General features: G+C 48.8%; 1 protein-coding gene across 2 annotated transcripts in view; it reads right to left on the reverse strand.

Annotated features, from left to right (window-relative positions):
• The window catches only part of LOC140426583 (4-trimethylaminobutyraldehyde dehydrogenase-like), an 89,309-nt gene that overhangs the window by 28,107 nt on the left and 44,697 nt on the right, over positions 1 to 16,505 (reverse strand). The gene's annotated exons all lie outside the window — the stretch shown is intronic.

A 16,505-nucleotide genomic window follows, 5' to 3' on the forward strand; every position in this document is an offset into this window, starting at 1 on the left:
ACTATCCTTCCTAGTGAGACAGTAATTTATTTATACTTCTTTCAATTTAATTCTGCTCATAATGCAGCCTTTCTACATAGAGGAGACCAAACGCATATTGGGCAAGCTCTTTGCAACCCACCGTGGAAATTTCAATCATTTCAGACTGACCTATCTTTGTTTTTAATTCATTCACAGGTTGTGGACAATGCCAGCTAGGCCAGCATTTATTGCCCATCCTTAACTACCTCTGAAAAGATGTGCTTGTAATTATCTGACACAACAAAGTGGCTCATTGGGTCACTAAGAGGGCAACGGGTGGCACAGTGAGTAGCACTGCTGCATCACGGCGCCAAGGACTCTGGTTCAATCCTGGCCCGTCTGTGTGGAGTTAGCACATTCTCCCAGTGTCTGCATGGGTCTCACCCCCACAACCCAAAAAGCTGCGCCGGGTAGGTGGATTGACAATGCTAAATTGCCCTTAATTGGAAAAAAAAATTGGATATTCTAAATTTATATTAAAAAAAGTCACTAAGAGGGCAGCTAAGATTGAATCATTTTGCTGTCAGTCTGATGTCACATGTAGACCAGGCCGGGTAAGAAAGGCAGACTTCCTTTCCTGAAGAACATTAGTGAACCAGTTGGATTTTTACAACAATCTGGTAGTTTCATAGGCACCATTGCTGACCCGAGCTTTTCATTCAAGATTTTAGAGTACCTGAATTCAAATTCCTCAGGTCCTTTGCTGAACTCCGGTTTCTGGATTATTCATCCAGGTAACATAAAGCACCAAGCTATCATACCCAATAAAAGGAGGAAAATGGTGGCGTTGTGGTATTGCCAATGGACTGATAATGCACGGTAAAGTTCTTGGCGACGGCGTTTCCAACGGTGTCAACACTTAGGCTCAGGATCACAGAATCCCGCCCTATTTGTCTCAATAAGATCACCTCTCATTTGTCTAAACAAATGAGATTGAGCACAGGCCCAAACTACTCAGCCTCTCCTCATAAGAAAATCCCTCCATACCTGGGATCAATGCAGTGAACCTTCTCTGGGCTGCCTCCAATGCCAGTGTATCTTTCCTTCGATAAGGGGACAAAAACTATTCACAGTATTCCAGGTGTGCTCTAACTAGTGCCTTATATAGTTTTAGCAAGGCTTCCCTATTTTTATACTCCAGTCCCTTTGAAATAAAGGCTGACATTCCATTTGCCTTCCCAGCTACTTGCTGAACTTACATGCTAGCTTTTTGTGATTTATGCATGAGGACCCCCAAATCCTTCGGTGCTGCAGTTTTCTGCAGCCTTTCTCCATTTATATAATATTCAGCTCCTTTATTCTTCCTACCAAAGTGCATAACTTCACATTTTCCAACATTATATTCCATCTGCCAAGTTTTTTCCCACTCACCTAACCTGCCTATATCCCTTATAGACTCTTTGTGTCATCCTCACCACTTGCCTTTCCACATACTTTTGTGTCATCCGTAAACTTGGAAATAGTGCATTCATTTTCCTCATCCAAGTCATTATTATATATTGTAAATAATTGTGGCCCCAGTACAGATCACTGTGGCACTCCACTAGTTACAGGTTACCATCCTGTAAATGCTCCTCTTATCCCAACTCTTGGTCTTCTATCAGTTAGCCAATCCTCTATCCATGCTAATATACTACCCCAAACACCAAAGGCTTATTTTATTTTGTAACCTTGTGTGGTATCTTATCAAAGGCTTTTTGGAAATCCAAGTATATTACATCTCCTTCATCTACCTTGCTCGTTACCACCTTAAAATAATTCTGACACATTTGTCAGGCAATGATCTCCCCTTCATGAAGTCATGCTGACTCTGCTCGAGTATATGATGCATTTCTAAGTGCTCTGCTATTACATCCTTGATAACAGACCAATAGCTACTTGCTTTTTGTCTCCTTCCTTCTTTGAATAAAGATGTTACATTGGAGTTTTCCAATCCTCTGGGGCTTTTCCAGAATTTAAGGATTCTTGGAAGATTACTACCAATGTGTCCACTATCACTGTAGCTACTTCCTTTAATAACCTGGGATGCAACCCATCAGGTCCAGGGGACATAACGGCCTTCAGCTCCATTAGTTTCCCCAAGTACATTTTCCCCTGTGATTGTTATTGTATTTAATTCCTCCCTCACTTTCTGCCCCTTTATTATTTATTTTTGGAATATTAGGGTCTTGTACCATGAAGACTGATGCAAAGTATTTGTTTAAGTCCACTGCCATTTTCTGGTTCCCCATTATTATTTCCCCAGTCTCAGTCCCCAGGGGGCGGCACAGTAGCGAGCACTGCTGCCTCACAGCTCCAGGGACCAGAGTTCAATTCCAGCCTCAGGTGACATTTTTGGACACGAAGGGCAATTCAGCACAGCCAATCCACCTAACTTGCACATCTTTGGACTGTGGGAGGAAACAGAAGCACCCGGAGGAAATCCACACTGACAGGGGGAGCAAGTGCACAAGTAGGGGGGCTCTTTCCAAGGGCCAGTGCCGAAAGGCCTCCTTCTGCACTGTAGGTATTCTAGGATTCATGGTCCCCATGTCAGGGTCCTATTCAGGTCTTCAAAAATAATCACTGACAAGGTGACACCATAAAAGGGAGACATGCATTTTATAGCATCTTTCATGACCTCAGGATGCCTAAAGTGATCCACACTTTAAGGAAGTACTTTCTTTGAAGTGCAATAATAGTTTTGATTTAGGAAAATGCAGCAGACAAATTATTCCATAAACAGAAAGATTCCATAAACAGAAAGAAAATAATGACCAAATATTAGCAATGTTATTTGGGGAATTAAATATTATTTTTTTGGGGGGGGGGGTGAGAGAAGAGAGTGGCACAGTGGGTATCATTGCTAGACTATTATTCCAGGCACCCAGGGAAATGCTCTGGAACAGCAGATGCTGAAATCAGAATTCATGAAAAGAAAATCTAGAATCAAGTCTAATGGTGACCATGAAACCATTGTCGCTTGTCGTGAAAACTCATCTGGTTCACAAATGCCCTTTAGGGAAGGAGATTTGCCGCCTTTACCTGGTCTGGTCTGCATATGACTCCAGATCCACAGCAATGTGGTTGATTCTTAAATGTCCTCTGAAATGGCCCTTGGAGCAACTCAGTTCAAGGGCAATTTAGGGATGGACAATAAATGCTGGCCCAGCCAGCTATGCCCACATCCCGTGAGTGAATTTTAAAGAATACAAGCCCAGGACAGCAAGAAGAAAATACCCATCTTTTTAAAATAGTACAGGATTAGTTAAAGTAGTCATGTTATAATAATAATCTTTATTGTTCTATGTTCTATTGCTACAGTGGTGAACTCGCCAACATTGAGGGCATTTAAAAGTTTATTGGATAAACATATGGATGATAATGGTATAGTGTAGGTTAGATGGCTTTTGTTTCGGTGCAACATCGTGGGCCGAAGGGCCTGTACTGCGCTGTATTGTTCTATGTTCTATGTTCTAAGTAGGTTTACATTAACATTGCAATGAAGTTACTGTGAAAAGCCCCTAGTCGCTACATCCCAGCACCTGTTTAGGTACACCGAGGGAGAATTCAGAAATGTCCAGTTCACCTAATAGCACGACTTTGCGGACTTGTGGGAGGAAACCGGAGCTCCCGGAGGAAACCCACACAGACACGGGGAGAACATGCAGACTCCACACAGACAGTGACCCAAGCTGAGAATAGAACCTGGGACCGTGGAGCTGTGAAGCAACAGTGCTAACCACTGTGCTGCCCTACTACTCAGCAAGTCATAGGAAATGAGCTCACACAAACATTCTTTAATGCTGCCAATGCCCTAATATTGTCAGAAATATAGAGAAAACAAGTCTATCACAGGAAGCTTCTCCATCAAAAGCAAAATACTGAAAACATAAGACATCCATTGGAATAGAAGGTAAAAGCTGGAAAGACACAGCCGGTCAAACAATACCCACAGGGAGGACAGTCAGTCAATGTTTCAGGCAAGAGTCAGATACATCAACCTATTCCTCCTCTCTGCGTTTAGCTCTGCTGTGTGTAATCAGCTTGGTTGAGTTTTACATACAGGAAGTAACCACAATGGGCCAATCTTGTGCACTTCTGAAAGTCAAGGCACTTGCTCACAGGATAACCTTTGCTGAACTGTTCTGCCCGCCAGGCAAGGAGCGTAGGGTGGACAGGATTTTAGTTTCAAACAAATGATAGCATGGAGCATCTGATGAGAATATGGCAGTCGAACAAGCAAACAGTGGAAACCAATAATTTGACAAATCACAGTTAGGCCAAGAACGTATTTGCGATACTGATGCGGCTGCAGGAGGGTGGGCGGTGTGGGGGCAGGGAATTCAGGTACCACACGAGTACAAGTACTTACTAGATGAATATATCAGCGATTCCACAAAAAAGCAAAATCTGATAGAAGAGAACTCACGGTAATTCTTTGCAAAACATTTCTGTAACCATTCTGGTGCTTGGCCGGTTGGAATAAAGACACTAAAGAACGTCTCGTTCTTAGACTAATTAAAGTTTTATTATTTAACAATTGTGTTATTAAAATAACTAAGAATAATATCAAAAACTACTAACTATAATAAATTAATTACGAGCTACTACAAACTGTGATATCCACTACGAAGACCCTCTGTCAACTCCCGGAGATAACAGTGTGATGTGGTTGTTCTCTACTGCCACCTGCAGTCGGAGGTCTTGTATATCACTATATATATTACCACATGCCATCACACGGCTGCAGAGGGGTGGGCAGTGCGGAGGCAGGGAATTCAGATAACACACGAGTACAAATACTTACTGGAGGAATATATCAGTGATTCCACAAAGCAAAATCTGATAGAAGAGTACTTGAGGTAATTCTTTGCAAAACATTTCTGTAACCATGGTTACCTAGCTTGAAAACGAATGACGTGTGCCAAAAAGGGCTATTTCCACATCAGCCCAATCCCAAGTCTACCACAAGAGCCAGAAAAACAAGCTCACAAGCTATTAGGTGAATTAACTTGCATCTGTTTCTAACTTTCTTCCCTTGCCTGAAAGTTTACTTTCCTTCCCATTTTCACATATCATGTCCCCCAGCAAAGGGGACTGGCGTCGACTTCCGGTGGCGGCCATGGTGTGAGTGGGTGGTCGCACAAAGGGAAGCTCCTGCTTGAAGGCACAAGAAAGAGCTCTTTTTACCTGATATTGGGTGGAATTTTGATTAAAAAGGTGCAAGTTAAGTCGGAGGAGTAGTTACCCCCGGGAGTGGTATGTCCGCTGGTTACCAAACCCAGCAGAAGGCGATGAGAGACCTGGCCAAAGAGTTGGAGGAAACCCGTGGCACAGCAGCCAGTGTAAGGATGGATGAAGGGGAATGGCTGGTGCAAGGTGGAAAGCCCCAGATGGAGCAGTTGATGGCTTTTATTCAGGAGGAATTCCGCCAACAGAGGAAAGAAATGTGGGAGGATCGCTCTAAGGCCATCGAAGGAGCCCTGTGCCCCTGTAGAGTTCGATGGAACAAGTGGAGAAGTGTTTGGAGGTGCAGGGGTCACAGATTCGGGAGATCGATGTAGTGATCTCGGACCACAGCGACCGTGCGGTGGCTCTGGAGGCAGAGGTGGGGCTCCTAGGGGACCCGTGTAAAATGTTTGAGGGCAAAGGTGGAGGAGCTGGAGTTAAGTGGGGAAAATGACGGACAGTAGAGGGGATTGGAGATGTAAGCCTTCTGTACAGCTGGTAACGTGGAGTCCTGGACGGAATGGGCCGGTTAAGAGGTCGCGGGTGGACTTCCATGGCGGCCATGGAGTGAGTGGTCGCTTATTTGGTAGCTCCCACTAGTGGTGGACCTTTGGGATCTTTTTCCCCAATGTATGGGGGATTTGACCAACAAAACAGGAGTTTGGTGAGGTAGAGGAATAGGATTCCCTGCTAGTGTATGGAGTCGTGGACCAAAGTGATCTGAAAAGGAGAGATCATTGGTCAAAGAAGGGAGTGGAGTCTGAAGCACAGAAAAAATGGCGGAGGGTCAGCGACCAAAATTGCCAGCCCAGTGGTCAACGGAGCAACTGGTGGCCTTTCTGCAGGAGAGCTTTGCTCATCAAAGAAAAGAATACCTGTATCCGATTTAAGACGGAGATTGACCGTGTGGAGCAGAGAAAGGAAGCCCGGGGCCAGGCGATTAAGAAAGTGGAAGAGGCGGTTGCTGATCACGATGAGCAGCCGTGATGGCAGTGGCGATGGGGCTGTTGAAGGACCACCAGAAAAGGCTGCAAGACAAAGTGGAGGATCTGGAGAACAGGTCGCGCAAGCCGAACCCGAGGATCGTTGGCCTCCCAGAGGGCTGTGAGGGATCGGTCGCAGGGTCTTATGTGGCGCGGATGTTCGAGAAGTTGCTGGGGGAAGGTGCGTTTACTCGGCCCTTGGAAGTGGACAGGGCGCACAGAGCACTGACGAGGAAGCCGCTGAGGAATGAGTCGCCAAGGGCGATGGTGGTGCGAATACACCGATTCCTGGACAAGGAACAGATCTTGAGGTGGGCCAGGCAGACGAGGTGCTGCAAATGGGAAGATAGCGAGCAGCGTATTTACCAGGACTTGGGTGCAGATCTGGCCAAAAGGGCGAGTTTCAATAAAGTGAAGTCGGCCCTCTTTAAGAAGGGGGTGAAATTCGGCATGCTGTACCCAGCTCGTTTGTGGGTCACTTTTGAGGGCCAAGAACTTTATTTTGGATCGCCAGATGAGGCAATGAACTTTGTTAAGGACAGGGAATTAGCAGGTGATGGAGGACATTGAACTTGGGAGAGACTTGGGGGGACTGTTGAAGGAGCGGCAGAAGCTGCAGTCCTCAGAATTTCGGCGGGAGCAGAGTGCAGGGGCCTGTCGGGAGGTGAGTTTTTGATTTAAAAACACTTACCTTAGAAAATGAAGACGAAATACAGGGCCTGGTGGTGAAGACAGAGATGCACGAGGCACAGCACAAAAGGTGTGTGGAAAGGTTGGAAGTACTGGAGAATAATTCGAGGAGGAAGAATTTAAGGGTTCTGGGTCTTCCCGAAGGCGCAGAAGGGGCGGACGTCGGGACATATGTGAGCACGATGCTTCACTCGCTAATGGGATTGGAGGCCCCGACGGGCCCTTTGGAGGTGGAGGGAGCTTATCGAGTTTTGGCGCGAAGACCGAGGGCTGGAGAAATACCTCGAGCTATAGTGGTGAGTTTTCTCCGCTATAATGACAGAGACGGTCCTCAGATGGGCGAAGAAAACGCGGAGCTGTAGGTGGGAGAACGCGGTGATCCGCGTATACCAGGATTGGAGTGCGGAGGTGGCGAGAAGGAGGGCAAGTTTTAAATCGGGCTAAGGTTTGAGGAACTGTGGCCGCCGGCCATTAGGGGCGGGGCCGAGTGGAAAGCGCGGGCTTTGTTCCCGCGTTATGGTAATTATGGCGGGAACAGGGACGCAGGAAGGAGGGGGCCTCGCACAGTGTGGGCCGAGGACAAGGGGGGGAAGCCGAGGTCAGCCAAAGTTCGCTGACTTCTGGGAGCAATATGGGGGGTGCAACTACGCTAGAAAGGGATCTAGCGGAGGGGGGGGGGGGGGGAGGGGGTTAACTGGGTTGCTGCTGCTAAGGAGAAGGGGGAGCTGTTATGGGATGGGGTGGCCGAGGCGGGAGGGCGCCGTCGGGGGGATACACGGGCACGTGGGAACTGGGTGAGGAGCTGGGTTAAAAAAGGGGATGGCTAGTCGACAAGGGGGGGGGGTAAAGTGCCCCCCAACCCGGCTGATCACGTGGAACGTGAGAGGGCTGAACGGGCCGATTAAAAGGGCACGGGTACTCGCACACCTAAAGAAATTGAAGGCAGATGTGGTTATGTTGCAGGAGACGCATCTGAAACTGATAGACCAGGTCAGGCTACGTAAAGGATGGGTGGGGCAGGTGTTTCATTCGGGTTTGGATGCGAAGAACAGGGGGGTGGCTATCTTAGTGGGGAAACGGGTACTGTTTGAGGCAAAGACCATAGTGGCGGATAGTGGGGGTAGATATGTGATGGTGAGTGGCAGATTGCAAGGGGAGGCAGTGGTTCTGGTGAACGTATATGCCCCGAACTGGGACAATGCAAATTTTATGAGGCGTATGTTGGGACGTATCCCGGACCTGGAGGTGGGAAAGTTGGTAATGGGGGGGAGACTTCAATACAGTGCTTGATCCAGGGCTGGACCGATCGAGGTCCAGGACCGGGAGGAGGCCGGCAGCGGCCAGGGTGCTCAAGGACTTCATGGAGCAGATGGGAGGGGTAGACCCCTGGAGATTTAGTAGGCCTAGGAGTAAGGAGTTCTCATTTTTCTCCCATGTCCACAAAGTATACTCACAGATAGACTTTTTTGTCTTGGGAAGGGCACTGATTCCGAAGGTGACAGGGACGGAATATTCGGCCATAGCTATTTCAGACCACGCTCCACATTGGGTAGACCTGGAGGTAGGAGAGGAAAAAGAACAGCACCCACTCTGGAGAATGGATATGGGCTTATTGGCGGATGAGGGGGTATGTTTAAGGGTGAGGGGGTGCATCGAAAGGTACTTGGAGCTTAATGACAATGGAGAGGTTCAGGTGGGAGTGGTCTGGGAGGCGTTGAAGGCGGTGGTTAGAGGGGTACTGATATCCATAAGGGCACATAAAGGGAAGCAAGAGGGTAAAGAAAGGGAGCGATTGCTGAAAGAACTTTTGAGGGTGGACAGGCAATATGCGGAGGCACCGGAGGAGGGACTGTACAGGGAAAGACAAAGGCTGCATGTGGAATTTGACCTGCTGACCACGGCTAAGGCAGAGGCACAGTTGAGGAGGGCACAGGGTGTACAGTATGAGTATGGAGAGAAGGCGAGTCGGCTACTGGCCCACCAATTGAGGAAGAGGGGAGCAGCGAGGGAGATAGGTGGGGTGAGAGATGAGGAGGGAGAGATGGAACGGGGAGCGGAGAGAGTGAACGGGGTGTTCAAGGCATTTTATGAGAGGTTATACAAGGCTCAGCCCCCGGAAGGGAAGGAGGGAATGATGTGTTTCTTGGATCAGCTGGAATTCCCCAAGGTGGAGGAGCAGGAGAGGGCAGGACTGGGAGCACAGATTGAGATGGAGGAGGTGGTAAAAGGGATTGGGAGCATGCAGGCGGGGAAGGCCCCGGGACTGGACGGATTCCCGGTGGAATTTTACAGGAAGTATATGGACTTACTGGCCCCGCTTTTGACGAGAACCTTTAATGAGGCTTGGGAAAGGGGGCAGCTGCCCCCGACTATGTCGGAGGCAACGATATCGCTCCTTTTGAAGAAGGAAAAAGACCCGCTGCAGTGTGGGTCCTACAGGCCCATTTCCCTTTTAAATGTAGATGCTAAGCTCCTGGCCAAGGTGATGGCGACGAGGATAGAGGACTGTGACCCGGGGGTGGTCCACGAGGGTCAAACTGGGTTCGTTAAGGGGAGACAGCTGAACACGAACATACGGAGGTTGCTAGAGGTAATGATGATGCCCCCACCAGAGGGGGAGGCGGAGATAGTGGTGGCGATGGACGCCGAGAAAGCATTTGACAGAGTGGAGTGGGATTATCTGTGGGAGGTGCTGAGGAGATCTGGTTTTGGAGAAGGGTATATTGGATGGGTACAGCTGCTGTATAGGGCCCCGGTGGCGAGCGTGGCCACGACCAGACAGAGGTCTGATTACTTCCGTCTTCATAGAGGGACGAGGCAGGGGTGTCCCCTGTCTCCGTTACTGTTTGCATTGGCGATTGAGCCCCTGGCCATTGCACTGAGGGGCTCCAGGAAGTGGAGGGGAGTGCTCAGGGGAGGAGAAGAACACCAGGGTATCCTTGTATGCAGATGATTTATTACTGTATGTTGCGGACCCAGTGGAGGGGATACCTGAGATAATGCAGACACTCAGGGAGTTTGGGGAATTTTCGGGGTATAAACTGAATATGGGTAAGAGTGAGTTGTTTGTGGTGCATCCGGGGGAACAGAGCAGGTGAATAGATGACTTACCGCTGAGGAAGGTAACAAGAGATTTCCGGTACTTAGGGATTCAGATAGCCAGGAGTTGGGGAACCTTACACCGGCTTAGTTTAACAAGATTGGTGGAACAGATGGAGGAGGATTTTAAGAGATGGGACATAGTGCCCCTGTCACTGGTGGGTAGGGTGCAGGCGGTCAAAATGGTAGTCCTCCCGAGATTCCTCTTTGTGTTTCAGTGCCTTCCGGTGATGGTCACGAAGGCTTTTTTCAAGAGAATTGAGAAAAGTGTCATGAGCTTTGTGTGGGCCGGGAAGACCCCGAGAGTGAGGAGGGGGTTCTTGCAGCGTAGCAGGGATAGGGGGGGGCTGGCACTACCGAGCCTAAGTGAATACTACTGGGCCGCAAATATCTCAATGGTGTGTAAGTGGATGGGAGAAGGGGAGGGAGCGGCGTGGAAGAGATTGGAGACGGCATCCTGTAAGGGTACCAGCCTACAAGCAATGGTGACGGCGCCGTTGCCGTTCTCCCCGAAGAAATACACCACAAGTCCAGTGGTGGTGGCAACACTAAAAATTTGGGGGCAGTGGAGACGACATAGGGGAAGGACGGGAGCCTCGGTGTGGTCCCCGATAAGAAATAACCATAGGTTTGTCCCGGGGAGAATGGATGGGGGATTTGGAGCATGGCAGAGAGCGGGGGTTGTGCAACTGAGAGATCTGTTCGTAGACGGGATGTTTGCGAGTCTGGGAGCGCTGACGGAAAAATATGGGTTGCCCCAAGGGAATGCATTTCGGTACATGCAACTGAGGGCTTTTGCGAGGCAACAGGTGAGGGAATTCCCGCAGCTCCCGACGCAGGAGGTTCAGGATAGAGTGATGTCAGGGACACGGGTGGGGGATGGTAGGGTGTCGGATATATACAGGGAAATGAGGGACGAGGGGGAGATCATGGTGGATGAGCTGAAGGGAAAATGGGAAGAAGAGCTGGGGGAAGAGATTGAAGAGGGGCTGTGGGCAGATGCCCTACGTAGGGTAAACTCTTTGTCCTCGTGTGCCAGGCTAAGCCTGATACAATTCAAGGTTTTGCACAGGGCGCATATGACCGGAGCAACGCTCAGTAAATTCTTCGGGGTAGATGATAGGTGTGGGAGATGCTCGAGAAGCCCAACAAACCACACCCACATGTTTTGGTCGTGTCCGGCACTGCAGGGGTTCTGGGTGGGGGTGGCAAAGGTGCTTTCGAAGGTGGTGGGGGTCCGGGTCGAGCCAGGCTGGGGGTTTGCTATATTCGGGGTTGCAGAAGAGCCGGGAGTGGAGGAGGCGAAAGAGGCTGATGTCTTGGCCTTTGTGTCCCTAGTAGCCCGGCGAAGGATATTGCTTATGTGGAAGGAAGCCAAACCCCTGGGCGTGGAGACCTGGATAAATGACATGGCAGGGTTTATAAAACTACAATGGATAAAGTTTGCACTAAGGGGTTCGGCTCAAGGGTTCACCAGACGGTGGCAACCAGGCGGGTCCTCAGGGATGTTTGTGTATAGATATTTGTACCAGGTTATGTATACTGGATTGCTCGATTTTATTTTTGGAGAGTTATTATTTTTGATATGGCAGTTGCTATTTAGTTTACATATTATTTATTTATTTGTTAAAATGGCCACTGTTATTTATACTGCTTCATTGTCAAAAAAGGAAAACCGTTGTATTGTTTTGTTTGGCCAAAAAATTTTGAATAAAATAAATTTTTTAAAAAACACTTACCTTACAGGAGCAGTCCTCAGAATTTCGGCGGGAGCAGAGTGCAGGGGCCTGTCGGGAGGTGAGTTTTTGATTTAAAAACACTTACCTTACAGGAGCAGTCCTCAGAATTTCGGCGGGAGCAGAGTGCAGGGGCCCGTCGGGAGATGAGTTTTTGATTTAAAAACACTTACCTGGTCCCGATTCTGTTCTTCTTTTCTGTGTTATTTTTTATTTTTCTAATATAAGGCGGGAGCCGGATGTTCGACTTCTGGGAAGGTTCCTCCCCGCCCCAAACCAATAAATTCTGGTGGAGAGGAAACCCGAGACACTACACGTGTAGTGTCTCCCACCCGCCCTCCTCCTCTAACTTAATAATAAGACCCATTAGTGTGAGGTAAGTGCCATATTATATTATTTTTTATTTATTTATTAACCAGAACTTGGTTGTAAGTTAGAGGGATAGCAGGGAAGGGAGTGCAATGTTCCTCCTGCAGGATGTTTGAGGTGAGGGATGCTGTTAGTGTCCCTGCTGATTTTACCTGCAGGAAGTGCAGCCATCTCCAGCTCCTCCAAACCGAGTTAGGGAACTGGAGCTGGAGTTGGGTGAACTTCGGATCATTCGGGAGGCAGAGGGGGTCATAGATAGCAGCTTCAGGGAATTAGTTACACCAAAGATTGGAGATAGATGGGTAACTGTAAGAGGGACTGGGAAGAAGCAGTCAGTGCAGGGATCCCGTGCGGTCGTTCCCCTGAGTAACAAATATACCGCTTTGGATACTTGTGGGGGGGGGGAAGACTTACCAGGGGTAAGCCATGGGGTACGGGCCTCTGGCACAGAGTCTGTCCCTGTTGCTCAGAAGGGAAGGGGGGAGAGGAGCAGAGCATTAGTAATTGGGGACTCGATAGTCAGGGGCACAGATAGGAGATTTTGTGGGAGCGAGAGAGACTCACGTTTGGTATGTCGCCTCCCAGGTGCAAGGGTACGTGATGTCTCGGATCGTGTTTTCCGGGTCCTTAAGGGGGAGGGGGAGCAGCCCCAAGTCGTGGTCCACATTGGCACTAACGACATAGGTAGGAAAGGGGACAAGGATGTCAGGCAGGCTTTCAGGGAGCTAGGATGGAAGCTCAGAACGAGAACAAACAGAGTTGTTATCTCTGGGTTGTTACCCGTGCCACGTGATAATGAGATGAGGAATAGGGAGAGAGCGCAATGAAACACGTGGCTACAGGGATGGTGCAGGCGGGAGGGATTCAGATTTCTGGATAACTGGGGCTCTTTCTGGGGAAGGTGGGACCTCTACAGACAGGACGGTCTACATCTGAACCTGAGGGGCACAAATATCCTGGGGGGAGGAGATTTGTTAGTGCTCTTTGGGGGGGGGTTTAAACTAATGCAGCAGGGGCATGGGAACCTGGATTGTAGTTTTAGGGTACGGGAGATTGAGAGTATAGAGGTCAGGAGCACAGATTTGACTTCGCAGGACGGGACCAGTGTTCAAGTAGGTGGTTTGAGGTGTGTCTACTTCAATGCCAGGAGTATACGAAATAAGGTAGGGGAACTGGCAGCATGGGTTGGTACCTGGGACTTCGATGTTGTGGCCATTTCGGAGACATGGATAGAGCAGGGACAGGAATGGATGTTGCAGGTTCCGGGGTTTAGGTGTTTTAGTAAGCTCAGAGAAGGAGGCAAAAGAGGGGGAGGTGTGGCGCTGCTAGTCAAGAACAGTATTACGGTGGCGGAGAGGATTCTAGATGGGGACTCTTCTTCCGAGGTAGTATGGGCTGAGGTTAGAAACAGGAAAGGAGAGGTCGCCCTGTTGGGAGTTTTCTATAGGCCTCCTAATAGTTCTAGGGATGTAGAGGAAAGGATGGCGAAGATGATTCTGGATAAGAGCGAAAGTAACAGGGTAGTTATTATGGGAGACTTTAACTTTCCAAATATTGACTGGAAAAGATATAGTTCGAGTACATTAGATGGGTCGTTTTTTGTACAATGTGTGCAGGAGGGTTTCCTGACACAATATGTTGACAGGCGAACAAGAGGCGAGGCCACATTGGATTTGGTTTTGGGTAATGAACCAGGCCAGGTGTTAGATTTGGAGGTAGGTGCGCACTTTGGGGACAGTGACCACAATTCGGTGACGTTTACGTTAGTGATGGAAAGGGATAAGTATACCCCGCAGGGCAAGAGTTATAGCTGGGGGAAGGGCAATTATGATGCCATTAGACATGACTTGGGAGGGATAGGTTGGAGAAGTAGGCTACAAGTGTTGGGCACACTGGATATGTGGAGCTTGTTCAAAGAACAGCTACTGAGTGTTCTTGATAAGTACGTACCGGTCAGGCAGGGAGGAAGGCGTCGAGCGAGGGAACCGTGGTTTACCAAAGAAGTGGAATCTCTTGTTAAGAGGAAGAAGGAAGCCTATGTGAAGATGAGGTGTGAAGTTTCAGTTGGGGCGCTTGATAGTTACAAGGTAGCGAGGAAGGATCTAAAGAAAGAGCTAAGACGAGCAAGGAGGGGACATGAGAAGTATTTGGCAGGTAGGATCAAGGAAAACCCAAAAGCTTTCTATAGGTATGTCAGGAATAAAAGAATGACTAGGGTAAGAGTAGGGCCAGTAAAGGACAGGGATGGGAAGTTGTGTGTGGAGTCTGAAGAGATAGGAGAGATACTAAATGAATATTTTTCGTCAGTATTCACTCAGGAAAGAGAGAACGTTGTGGAGGAGAATGCTGAGACCCAGGCTATTAGAATAGATGGCATTGAGGTACGTAGGGAAGAGGTGTTGGCAATTCTGGACAGGCTGAAAATAGATATGTCCCCGGGGCCTGATGGGATTTATACTGTGGATTCTCTGGGAAGCCAGGGAAGAGATTGCTGCGCCTTTGGCTTTGATTTTTATGTCATCATTGGCTACAGGAATAGTGCGAGAGGACTGGAGGATAGCAAATGTGGTCCCTTTGTTCAAGAAGGGGAGTAGAGACAACCCCGGCAACTATAGACCGGTGAGCCTCACGTCTGTTGTGGGTAAAGTCTTGGAGGGGATTATAAGAGACAAGATTTACAATCATCTAGATAGGAATAATATGATTAGGGATAGTCAGCATGGCTTTGTGAAGGGTAGGTCATGCCTCACAAACCTTATCGAGTTCTTTGAGAAGGTGACTAAACAGGTAGACGAGGGTAGAGCAGTTGATGTGGTGTATATGGATTTCAGTAAAGCGTTTGATAAGGTTCCCCACGGTAGGCTATTGCAGAAAATACAGAGGCTGGAGATTGAGGGTGATTTAGAGATGTGGATCAGAAATTGGCTAGCTGAAAGACGACAGAGGGTGTTGGTTGATGGGAAATGTTCAGAATGGAGTTCAGTTACAAGTGGCGTACCACAAGGATCTGTTCTGGGGCCGTTGCTGTTTGTCATTTTTATCAATGACCTAGAGGAGGGCGCAGAAGGGTGGGTGAGTAAATTTGCAGACGACACTAAAGTCGGTGGTGTTGTTGACAGTGCGGAAGGATGTTGCAGGTTACAGAGGGACATAGATAAGCTGCAGAGCTGGGCTGAGAGGTGGCAAATGGAGTTTAATGTAGAGAAGTGTGAGGTGATTCACTTTGGAAGGAATAACAGGAATGCGGAATATTTGGCTAATGGTAAAATTCTTGGAAGTGTGGATGAGCAGAGGGATCTCGGTGTCCATGTACATAGATCCCTGAAAGTTGCCACCCAGGTTGATAGGGTTGTGAAGAAGGCCTATGGTGTGTTGGCCTTTATTGGTAGAGGGATTGAGTTCCGGAGTCAGGAGGTCATGTTGCAGCTGTACAAAACTCTGGTACGGCCGCATTTGGAGTATTGCGTATAGTTCTGGTCACCTCATTATAGGAAGGACGTGGAAGCTTTGGAACGGGTGCAGAGGGCAGAGGGCATTTAATGAGGCAAGGGAGCTTCCCCCAACAATGTCACAGGCTTCGATCTCATTGATCTTGAAGCGGGAGAAGGACCCAGAACAATGCGGGTCATACAGACCAATCTCCCTGCTAAATGTTGACGCCAAATTGCTGGCCATGGTTTTGGCCTCGAGAATAGAAGATTGTGTACCGGGGGTGGGAGGGGAGGGCCAGACGGGATTTGTCAAAGGCAGGCAGTTAACGGCCAATGTCAGGAGGCTCTGTCATCATGATGTCCTCCGAGGGGAGAGTGGTGGAGGTAATGATTGCTATGGACGCGGAGAAGGCTTTCGACCGGGTGGAGTGGGAGTATTTGTGGGAGGTCCTGGGGCAGTTTTGGTTTGGGCAGGGCTTTGTAGACTGGGGCTAGTTGTTGTACCAGGCGCCGGTGGCAAGTGTGCGGACGAACCGGGTGAGATCGGACTACTTTAGACTATACCGGGGGACAAGACAGGGATGTCCACTCTCCCCACTGTTGTTTGCCTTGGCTATAGAGCCATTGGTGATGGCGCTGAGAGCGTCAAAGGACTGGAAGGGGCCAGTCCGGAGGGGTGGGGGCAGGATAAGAGGGTCTTGTTGCATGCGGACGACCTACTCCTGTATATTTCTGACCCGTTAGGAGGAGGATGGGAGAGATTATGCAGATTTTAGGGGAATTTGGCCGGTTCTCGGGATACAAATTGAACATGGGTAAGAGTGAGATTTTTGTGATCCAGGCGAGGGGACAGAAGGGGAGGCTGGGGGAGTTGCCGTTCAAAGTGGTGGGAGGGAATTTTCAACACTTGGGAATTCAGGTGGCACGGGGATGGGAGCAGTTACATCAAGTAAATTTGGCCCGGT

The sequence above is a fragment of the Scyliorhinus torazame genome, chromosome 7 (assembly GCF_047496885.1).
Source record: "Scyliorhinus torazame isolate Kashiwa2021f chromosome 7, sScyTor2.1, whole genome shotgun sequence".
Taxonomy (NCBI): Eukaryota; Metazoa; Chordata; class Chondrichthyes; order Carcharhiniformes; family Scyliorhinidae; genus Scyliorhinus; species Scyliorhinus torazame.